Source organism: Neomonachus schauinslandi, chromosome 4, assembly GCF_002201575.2.
Source record: "Neomonachus schauinslandi chromosome 4, ASM220157v2, whole genome shotgun sequence".
Taxonomy (NCBI): Eukaryota; Metazoa; Chordata; class Mammalia; order Carnivora; family Phocidae; genus Neomonachus; species Neomonachus schauinslandi.
This window is the reverse complement of record NC_058406.1, coordinates 124,865,698-124,877,353: the sequence shown is the minus strand read 5'-3', so window position 1 is coordinate 124,877,353 and position 11,656 is coordinate 124,865,698. Positions and strand designations below refer to the sequence as shown.

Sequence of the window (11,656 nt, the reverse complement as noted above, 5' to 3'; positions counted from 1 at the left end):
AAATGAATTTGCTTTTAATCGAAAAGCTTATTGCTCCCATGCTCCGTTTATCAGTGTATTTGCTACTGTTTATACATAGACATGTTCTATACTAATCGTAAATGATCTTTGCAATTCCTTCGATGAATTCAGTCCTCTATTTCAGTTCTGTGTACTAATCTGAATAACAGATGCCTCTTTTCATTTTCAAGGCAGATGGCAAACTTTCCTATAGGTCTCGTGAGATTTCACCTTGTCCTGGACTTTGGTTTTTAAGGATGAGGTAACGAAATATTGAGCAGCTAAACAGTGAAGCTCCCCAGGCAATGGGACATGGCCTCAGATGCTCTCATGTCCTCTGCCTTCCCTTTAGGCCAGGGGAAATTTCTACCTGCCACAGTGGAAAACAGGAACTGTTCTAAAACCTGAAAACAAACTGTTCTAAACCCAAATCCCAGAGCATTTCAGTAGGCTTTTCTCTGGGCATTTTTGAAGCATTTTAAGGAAAATACTAAATGCCCAGCTACCTCTTCAGAACAGATCTAAAGAAAAGCTCTGCTTCCTCATACGATATTTTTCAATCCCATCATGTAACGTTCATATCTTTTGCTAACCAGGGTAAAGAGCCTTAGGCCAGTTTAAATAGTGCAAACTGCACTTTGGTTAATGCTAGTTTTCTCAGTTCTTCGTGCTGACATTTTCAGTGTTGGGAAGTACCAATACTGCATTCTTTGCATTACCAGAGAGTTCCTCTTTCTCCATCTTCTGAAGGATAATCAACAGCTTGGGATGGATGTTTCAGAACACAAACTGCTGCAGGAAGACCCTCTATGTTTATGTTGCCCAGAGAGTAGATGCCTTTTGCCAGATGTGTCTCATTAAAGATAATGCCCTGGTAGAGCATTTCTGGTCTCGGTAAGCAGTAGAGCCTGGCCCATCTCAGGTCCACAGATACAGTTCATCTCTGTAAGCAAGCTGGATAAAGGTTACAGTTTCTCTTCTGGGAGGCCATCATTTTTCCAAATGGCATATCTGTTACAGTAATATCAACAGAGCCAGGTCTCAGGGGTGAATTACAGATAGATATCCCACTGAACAGCATCTACGGACAATCCCCAGGATGGTTTGCCTTCTTTAATTTGGCTCTTGGTCAATCAAGAAGAGATATTACATGCCACCCTCCCTATTAACAGCCAATCTATTATTACCACCAGCTTCTGTAACCCCCTCTCTTGGTATTGCCCCTGTTCCATACATCCCATCAACTATCCTATCAGTAGTTTGAGGAACACAGAGCCTGAGCACCCCATAGGTGAGAGCAGATCTGAGTTGTAGGTCCAAAATGTGAGACGTTTCTTTGGTGGAGACTCTCTTCTGTCAGTGCAATGCTTGTAATGATTTGATTATCATGGATTTTCGAAAGAGTTTCCATATCAAAATTGGTCATGTCAACTTTCCACTTAAATTAATCCTGAACAGCACCCCTAGAATTTCTTGCAGCCTGATTTGAGGTACAGCACTGTTTCTCTCCTTTCTGCATACGACTCTAAACTTTAACACTTGAGGATTAGTTTCCCCTTTTGAACTTTCATAAGTCTCATCTTTGCAAGATGCCAAGTCAGAATCTACTAATGTTGGTATCTCTTCGATAGCTGGATTTTCATCAGAGTCGAAGACATGTGAATCTAAGCCAGTGTTTGCAAACTCTTTTAACATCTTTGTCTTCTGTTTTGTCTCCTCATTCATTACCAATTTTACCTTTACTCGAATTCTTATTATCCTTTTGTAATTTTTTCCTTGAAACTGGCTTTAATTTTTCATATCTTTTAAGGGTCTGAGCATGGGAGTTTCCAGGCAATTCTTCAAAATCCTTTAGAACTTCTGTTTCTTTGAACTGGTAATCTTCAAACTCCTGAACAACCACAAATAAGCTATCAACTGATTTCAGACAATAGACCTGAGCCAGGTTTTCCACCAAAATGCCAAAACACATCTCACTTCATTTCTGCAGTTTGCACGATAATCAGTTTCTCTCTCACTTAATCTGCAGCTGTCTGCGCAAAACCAGTAAGTAGTGTGGCTCCACTCATGACCTGGAGGTGCTCAGACTTACTTGTGAGACTACTTCCTGTCATGAATGTTCACATCCAAGAGTTGGTCAGTGGTTTCTTGAACATCAGACCTGCTGTCAGTTCTTCCAAGATCCCTAACTTTCCTGCCAACACAGACCCTTCCAGTTCCAGCCCAACAGGCCCGTGCACCCCAATGCTATGTTTTCTCTTCTCTCTCAAGATGTTGGGTATAGAACTATTTCAAAAAATTTATTAGCAAAATACTGAAACAAAGCAAAACTGAAAGAATTTTAGAATGAATGCCAATATACCCATCACCTAGATTCTAGCATCAACATTTTACTATACTTGCTTTTTCAGATATTTATTCCTACATTGATACATTGCATGTTTTATGTATTTTAAAATAACTTGCAGACAAATGTATGTCCCCCTAGGTACTTCAGCCTTCCTGTCATTAACTAGAGTTCAATATTTGTTTTTTTTTTCTTTTGATGTAAAATTTACATACAATGTAATTCACAAATTTTTCTGAGTTCTGAAAAGTGCAAATACTTGTATAACCCAAAGCCTGTCATTATAGAACATCACTATCATCCCAGAAAGATCTTTCATGCCCTTTCTAATTACTGATACTAATCCCACCCTGAAACCACTGTTCAAATTTTCTTCCATCATTGACTGATTTTGACTGTTTTAAAACTTCATAAAAATTAAATAATAGAGTATGTACAATTTTTGTCTGGCTTTTTTTGCTCAACATAATGTTTTTGAGATTTAATCATACTCTTCCTTGACAATGTTGATTCTTTTTATTGCTGAGTAATATTCCATTATATGAATATGCTCTACCTTGTTTATCCATTCTCCTATTTTAGGATATCTGGGATACTTTTCACTTTGGACTATTATGAATAAAGCTGATTTGAATATTTTTGTATAAGTCTTTTTATGTGCATATGTGCTTTTATTTCTCCTAAGTAAATACCTAGAGATGGAATTATTGGACCATTGGTTAATGTATATTTAGTTTTACAAGGAAATGCTAGATCTTTTGCCATAATACTTGTCACATTTGACATTCCCAACAACAATTTATGAGATTTCCAGTGGCTGTACATCCTTACCGAAATTTGGTATTGATAATCTTTCTAATTTTATTTTTCTGATGTATGTGTAGTGGTATGTCTATGTAGTCTTAACGTGCATTACCCAGATGACTAACAATATTGGCCACATTTTCATGTGCCTGTTGATGTGTCTATTCAATTCAAGCTATTTTGTTTTTATTATTCAATTGTGGGAGTTCTTTATAAACCTTGCATCCCAGTCCTTTGTCAGATACATGTTTTACAATACATATTTTCTTCAAATCTGTGGCATGCCTCTTCAGCTTATTTTTATTTATTTATTTTTAAAGATTTTATTTATTTATTTATTTATTTATTTATTTATTTATTTATTTTAGAGAGAGACACAAGCAGGGGGAGGAAAAAAGGGAGAGGAGCAGAGAGGGAGGGAGAGGAAGGTTGAAAGAATCTTAAGCAGATTCGATGCTGAGCACAGAGCCTGCCATGGGCTCAATCTCACGACCCTGAGATCATGACCTGAACCGAAACCAAGAGTGGGACACTTAACCAGCTGAGCCACCCAGGTGCCCCATCTCTTCAGTTTATTAATAATGTCTTTTGTTAAGTAGTTTTTAATTGACACGAACTAATCAATTTTTTCTATTATGATGATTGCTTTACATTTCAGAACTTTGCTTTTCACAGATCACAAAGATACTATCCTATGTTTCCCTTTAAAAGCTTTATGGTTTTCTTCTTCATTATTATTCAGTTCAAAATATTTTGTAATTTCTTTGGTGATTTCTTCACTAAAGAAATGAGAAAGGTTTTCTATAATTTCAGTGATTTTCCGAGATGTTACGTTGTTATTGATTTCCAATTTAAATCTGTTATGTTCAGAAAACATATCTTGTATTCTTTCAATCCTTTTAAATATATTTAAGACTTGTTGGAAGATCCAACATATTATCTATCTCAGTGAACATATCGGGTACACTTGAAAAGCACATGTATTATGCAACTAGTTATTGAGTGTAGTGTTCTATAAATATCATTTAGGTCAAGATGTTGATAGTTTGTTCAGATCCATCTATATCTTTTTTTAAAAAAAAAACCATATTTACTTATTTATTTTAGAGGTGGGGGAGGGACAGGAGGAGAGGGAGAGAGAATGCTGAAGCAGACTCTGAGCTGAGCGTGAAGCTGGACTCGGGGGTCTGTCCCAGGACCCTGAGATCATGTCCTGAGTCTAAATCAGAAGTTGGCTCCTTAACAGACTGAGCCACCCAGCCACCCCAGATACATCTACATCTTTACTGAATTTCTTTAGTTCTATCAATTGCTGAAAAATAGTGTTAAAAAATCTTCATTATGATTATAGAATTGTTTATTTCTCCCTTTGATTCTGTCATTATCTCATGAATTTTGAAGCTGTTATGAGAGAAAACATTTATGAATACTATGTCTTCCTGATGAACTGATTCTCTTGGCATTTGAAAAGTCTCTCTTTATTTCCAGTGCTCTTAATTCCTTCTTGAAGATTGAATTTCAATGTGGTGTCATTTCCCTTCAGCCTGAAGAATTCCCATTAGCATGATTTCTCAAAGGGTATGTCTGCTGGTGATGAATCCTCTTTTTCTTAGCTACAGTTGCCTTTCTCTAGCCTTCCTCATTTTTGCTGGATATAGAATTTTGAGTTGTCAGATTTTTTTTCTGTTCTTTCAGAACTCTAAATATGTGTTCTGCTATCTTGTTAACCTATGTAGAATGTATTGTTTTCTCTGGATACTTTCAAGATTTTCTCTTTATTTTTTTAATTTTTTTCTGATTCCCCCACTTCATTTTTCCCTCTTTATATTCGATATTCAGTAATATTAATATGATGAGCTGAAGTTTGGTTTTATTTTTATTTTTTCCCAGTTGGAGGTCCTTTATTTTTCAAAAGCAGCCTATTGAAGTATAATTGACATACAGTAAATCAGTGCATATTCAAGTATACATTTGGATACATTTTGACATACATACTCCAGAAACCATCACACAATAAAAATAATGAACATGTCTGTTACCCCAGAAAGTTTCCTTCTGCCTCTGTAATTTCTCCCACCTTTCATCCCATTCTCAGGCTCACTGATCTCCTTCCTGACACTATACATTATTTGTATTTCCTAGGATTTTGTATACTCTTTTTTTTTTTTTTGAGAGAGAGAGAGAGAGAGAGCATGAGTGGGGGGATGGAGGGAAGGGCAGAGGGAGAGGGAGAGAGAGAATCCTAAGCAGGCTCCATGCTTAACTCGGAGCCCAACATGGGGCTCCATCTCATGACCCTGAGATCATGACCTGAGATGAAATCCAGAGTCAGACAGTTAACTGACTGAACCACCTAGGCACCCCTGTATTGTCTAGCTCTTTCAGTCAGCATACCTATGTTGAGATTCATATGCTATTGTGTGTATCAATAGTTCAGTCCTTTTCATTGCTGAGTACTAATATACCATAATGATATAGCACATTATGTTTATCCATTCACCTCTTAATGGACATTTAGATTGTTTCCATTTGGGGGCCATTACAAATTAAGTTGCCATGAACATTCACATACAATCTTTTCATCTCTCTTGGGTAAATACCTAGGACTGGATGGCTGGGTCACGTGGTAAGTGCGTGTTTAACTTTTTAAGAAACTACTAAACTATTGGTATTTTCCAAACAGGTTTTATATCTCATATTCTGGCCAGAAGTGATTGAGAGGTCCATTTGCTCCATATCCTTACCAACATTTGATTTGGTTGGTCTTTCCTCATTTTAGTAATAAAAAAAAGAGCCTAAGAGTATAGAACTTAATAGGTTTATCACCAGTGTAATTTTGTGTATTAAAATTGATTTAAATAACTTAAAAATCTGATTACAAAATTAATGTATTTTGTAGAAAACTTCTAAAATGTGGAACTCTGCAAAAAATAAAATAAAACACCTGTTATTGTGTCAGTTAATCGTAATGCTCGTTGAGTCTAGACTTCTTTTCAATACTTACATATACTTGTTTTATTTTACTTTTTTATTTTTTTTAGAGAGGGAGAGAGAGAAAGAGAAAATGAGAGGGAGAAGGTGCAGAGGGAGAGGGAGAGAGAGAATCTTAAGCAGGCTCCACACACAGCACAGAACTCAATTCATGACCCTGAGATCATGACCTGAGCCAAAATCAAGAGTTGGATGCTTAACTGACTGAGCCACCCAGGCACCCCTCATACACTTGTTTTAAAAAATGGATTCTGGTTCACACACTGTTTTCTAATCCACTTTTTAAAAAAAAGATTTTATTTATTTATTTGACAGAGAGACACAGTGAGAGAGGAAATACAAGCAGGGGGAGTGGGAGAGGGAGAAGCAGGCTTCCTGCTGAGCAGGGAACCCGATGTGGGGCTCGATCCCCGGATCCTGGGATCATGACCTGAGCTGAAGGCAGACGCTTAATGACTGAGCCACCCAGGTGCCCCTCTAATCCACTTCTTTTTTCCTAATACTGAATCATGAGTTTTTGAAGTCATTAAAATTCTTCTACAATGTATCAATTTTAGTGACTATAAAGTTTTCATCAAATGCAATGCCATACTTCATTTAATGTCTGCCATCTATTGTTGGATGCTTAGGTTCTTTCTAGGTTTTCACTTAAAAAAAAACCCTGCACCTGGGTGGCTCAGTTGGTTAAGCGACTGCCTTCGGCTCAGGTCATGATCCTGGAGTCCCTGGATCGAGTCCCGCATCAGGCTCCCTGCTCAGCAGGGAGTCTGCTTCTCCCTCTGACCCTCCCCCCTCTCGTGCTCTCTCTATCTCATTCTCTCTCTCAAATAAATAAATAAAATCTTTAAAAATAAATAAATAAATAAAACCTGGGTAAGGTAAAATACATATAACATGAAATATACCCTATTTTAACCACTTTTAACTGTACATTTCAGTGTTAACTAAGTACATTCACATTGCTGTAAAATCAATCTCCGGAACTTTTTCATCTTGCAAAACTGTAACTCTATACCTATTAATTAACAACTGTCCATTTCCTCCTCTCCCAGCCCCTGGCAACCATCACACTACTTGCTGATTTTTTTTTTTTGAATCATGTTTTTGGGGTCATACCTAAAAATATTTACCTAAATGAAGATTACAAAGATTTTCTCATAGATTTTTCCTTGAAGTTTTGTAGAGTTCGATTTTACATTTAGGTCTATGATCTATTTTGAGCTGATTTTTCAATATGGTGGAAAGATATGGATAACACTTCATTCTTATGTGTGGATATCCACCTGTTCCATTACCATAGTAAAGGATTATCTTTTGTCCACTGAATTGCTTTTGCATTTTTGTGGAAATAAGTTATCCATTTATGTATGGATGTATTTCTGGACTCTTCAATCTATTCCTTTGATCTTTTTCTCTCTATGCCGGTACCACACTGTCTTGATTACTGTAGCTTTATAATAAGTATGAAATCAGAAAGCATTAGTCCTCCAACTGTATTCTTTTTCAAATTTATTTTTGCTGTTTTAGGTACTTACATTCCATATGGATTTGAGAGTCAATGTGTCAACTTATGCAAAATAATCTGCTGGGGTTTTGATTGGGATCGTATTGAATCTGTGAGTGAATTCAGGGAGAATTGACATCTTAACAGTATGGAGTCTTCTGACCATGAACAGTGCATCTTTCCATGTGTTTAGGTCTTTCTTAATTTCTCGCAGCAACATCCTTTTCCTTTTCAGAATATAACTCAGAATGCTAATGTCAGGCACTATTCCTAGCTCTGTGTGAGTACCAGGCACTGTTCCCTCCAAATCCTTTCTGATCATTCTCTCTATGGCCTCACATGGTCTCCTTGCCTCATACATGCACCTATCAGTTCTCTGCTCACCCTAAAGAGGACCCTCTGCAATCTCCAGGGATCTCTCTCTGTAACTCTTCCCTCTTTAATATTCTGTCTTACAAACTCTAACTCTTTTGTCCTCCTCAGACTCTCAGCTCTGTCTCATCAACTCAGGGAGACGGCACAACTGGATTTGTTTTCCATTCAGTGTAGCCTGGAAACTCTCTTAAGGCAGTAAGCTGGAGCAATCGTAGTACTAACCTTATTTCCCATCTCTAGGCATCATTGTCCTTTACTGTCTGATGTCCAGTGTCTTGAAAACTGTTGTTTCATGTATCTTGTTTATTTTGTTGTTGTTGTTTCACATAGGAGGGTAAATCTGGCCCATGTTACTCTGTATTGGCCAGAAGTGGAAGTCACCACCATTATTTTATTTTCTTTAAATATGTATTTTTAAAAAGATTTATTTATTTTACAGAGAGAGAACGTGAGTTGGGGGGGCAGAAGGAGGGGGAGAGAAGCACCACTGAGTACGGAGCGCAACTGTGATCTCACCACCCTGAGATCAGAACCTGGGCCAAAATCAAGAGTTGGATGCTTATCCGACTAAGCCATCCAGGCGCCATGCACAACCATTATTTTTCACATATTTTTTTCTCTCCTGTGCTTTCTCTGTTTTCCTTCTGGGACTCAATTATACTTATATATTAGACATTTTTCATATTGTCTCACAAGTTCCTGAGGTGCTCATCCTTTTTCCTCCTTTTTCTCCTACTTCTTCAGATTAGACAAATTCTACTGATTTGTCTTCAAGGTTACTTGCCTTTTCTTCTGCCACCTCCATTTTGCTAAATCCATTCACTGAATTTTAACTTCAAATATTATACTTCATATTCTAGAATTTTCATTTAAACTTATTTCTCTGCTGAGAATTTCTATTTGTTGATCTGTTATGAGTGCATTTTCCTTTACTTTATTCAGCATAGTTGTAAACTTCATTTTTAAATCCTGCCCACTGTTTCCAACATCTGGGTCATTTTGGGGACTCAGTCTTTCCTTGTCCTCTCTTCTTTTGAGAGTGGGTAACATTTTTCTATTCTTCTTTGCTGAGTAATTCAGTACTGTAGCCTCACATCATGAATTCTATAATTTAGAGACTCTGAGTTCTACTTTATTCCTTCAAAATGGTTTAATTTTGTTTTGATTAACTTGGTTGGTCTCCTACTAAACTCTGCTGCTTGCAGTCTGTTATACATATGCATGGATAAGGTTCGACCAGGGATCAAACAAAGCTTTGCAAAGCTTAAACACAGAATTAGAGGATTTCCCTCCCTTTCTCTCATGTTTTCAGGATTTCCTCCAAGACTCTCTAGTGTGTCTGGTAGCTCTGTTCTCATTTCTTCAGGACAGGAAAAGTATATGTTTTCTCTCATGATCTTAGCCACTCAAAGTGGTGCCAACTTCGGGCTGCTCTTAGGTTAAAACCATTTTGAAAAGGAGGGTCCCTTCTTCCAAATGCCATCTTCTCTCCCAAATCTGCCTGCTTTTATTCACTCATTAGTTAGCGAGGTAGTTGTTTGTCATATTTTGTCAGTGGAAAAGAAGTGGTGCCCCCAGTAATTTATTTATTTATTTATTTATTTTAAGATTTTTTATTTATTTGACAGAGAGAGAGACAGCGAGAGAGGGAACACAAGCAGGGGGAGTGGGAGAGGGAGAAGCAGGCTTCCCGCCGAGCAGGGAGCCCGATGTGGGACTCGATCCCAGGACCCTGGGATCATGACCTGAGCTGAAGGCAGACGCCTAATGACTGAGCCACCCAGGCGCCCCCCAGTAATTTATTTTTGAAGTTTTCTACATTCTCTCTTTTCTCCTGAAGATGTCCTATTATTCATTTGGGTCCCTTTCTTTCACATTAAAACTGTTCTTAAGGAATCCTTGGTTGCACTTTCTTTCTTAATAGTAACACACCGAAAGGCAGATTACAAGATCCACACTGGTGGCTGTACTTAGTGAGTGGTAGACTTTCCCTAAAGCTAACTTTGCCAAGATGTTTTCATTATTTTGATGGTGGACCCTCAAATGTGCATATTCACATGTTTCTTCTGTGGGGCTGGTCAGTTATATGGTCAAATATCTTAGAAATCATTTTCATACCAAAAATCTTTCAATTGAGTGGTTGTCAATCACATAGACATAGATCTTTAATACAATTCCTTCTTCAAATATAATGCATATGCTTTATTTGTACTCTTGTGCTTTTCTCAGTGAACACTTGCCTATTGACTGAATTAAATATTTCAGTTTAAATATTAAAAAAAAAGACAAGCAGAACTCCCTCAAATCTTAAAAGTTTGGTTTAAGTGCTGGATGATGGCATCATATTTCAATCACCCTTTATTTTCATTGAGACTTTATTTCATCCCCAGTAAGAGAGGCTTCTTTGTCACATGTATTCTATGTTATAGCCATCCAAAACTATTTATATTCTGTCAAACAGATCTTTCTGACTTCTCCAGACATACACAGTCTGACTTCTTCACCCTTTTTATGCTTAACAGAAGCAGTGCATCTACCTCTATTGAAATACTTACTGATTTCTGTTTTCATAACTGTGTTTATATGTCTCCCTTACTAGTTTGTGAATTCTATGTAGTCAGGGACTCAGATGATTTTATGAAACCATCTTACCAACTAACAGCATCTCCACCATTGACCAAAGAGGTCCACACCAATCACATTCGGTACTCTTTTGTAAGAATCAGATTGCCCCAGATGAGAACTTATACTTTTATTTTGGAATAGCTTTTAGTTAAAAAAAATACATACACACATGTGTGTGTTCATGTGTGTACATATATGTGTGTCATTATCAGTATTTTAGGAGAGTATTAACTAAAGCTATTTTATATTCAAGTATTTAAAATTCTAAGTTATGATAACTTAGAGTGCCTCATCCTGTAAACTCAAATGTATGCATTACAGGTAGCCCAGAGTCTGTTCTCCTTTTATCTACTAAGATTTTTGCTGTGAAATTTAATACGAGAGAGATGGTTGTTTCTGTAGTAATTTGCAATATGTTTCCATTTAGAAATACTGTGTATTCATGTGTGCGGGTGTCAGCTGGATAAATATTTAGAACAGCTTTTTAGGTATTATAGATTTTACACAATAATAGAGATGGAATCACTACTTATAAAATAATCTGTGGAAGCTTATCTTTCAATTATAAGTGACAAACCCCAGGCCTGGCATATAGAGTGAGCCCTGAACAGTACCTTTTCCAGATCTTTGTGTTACTAAACGGTTTGCAGGAGAACCCAGCAGCTGTTGTGTGAATCTGATGAAGCATTAGGAAAAGATATTCTCTGAGTAAATTTAGCTTAAAATTCTATAGAATTTTTTGAGGTTTGTGAAGATGCAATACCTCATCGCTATAAGAAATGTGACATGATAAAAAAACAAATGCTTTTACAGATGTAGTAAGACTGCATTAAGCAGTGACTTCAGCCATCCTGGAATTAAATGCAAGACAAATTATAAATGAATCTATCCTCACTTTAAATGTATCGAGTGTAAGTTTCACAACACTCAAATGAAATACTTCTCTGAAAATAAGTGTGCCACTAATTTCCTGAGAATTTTTATGAATTTTCTCACCCCAGATGTGAAGA

General features: G+C 36.9%; 1 pseudogene; it reads right to left on the bottom strand.

Annotated features, from left to right (window-relative positions):
- Window positions 1-715: 715 nt before the first annotated feature.
- Window positions 716-11,414, bottom strand: LOC110578816 (annotated as a pseudogene).
- Between the last annotated feature and the right edge of the window lie 242 nt (window positions 11,415-11,656).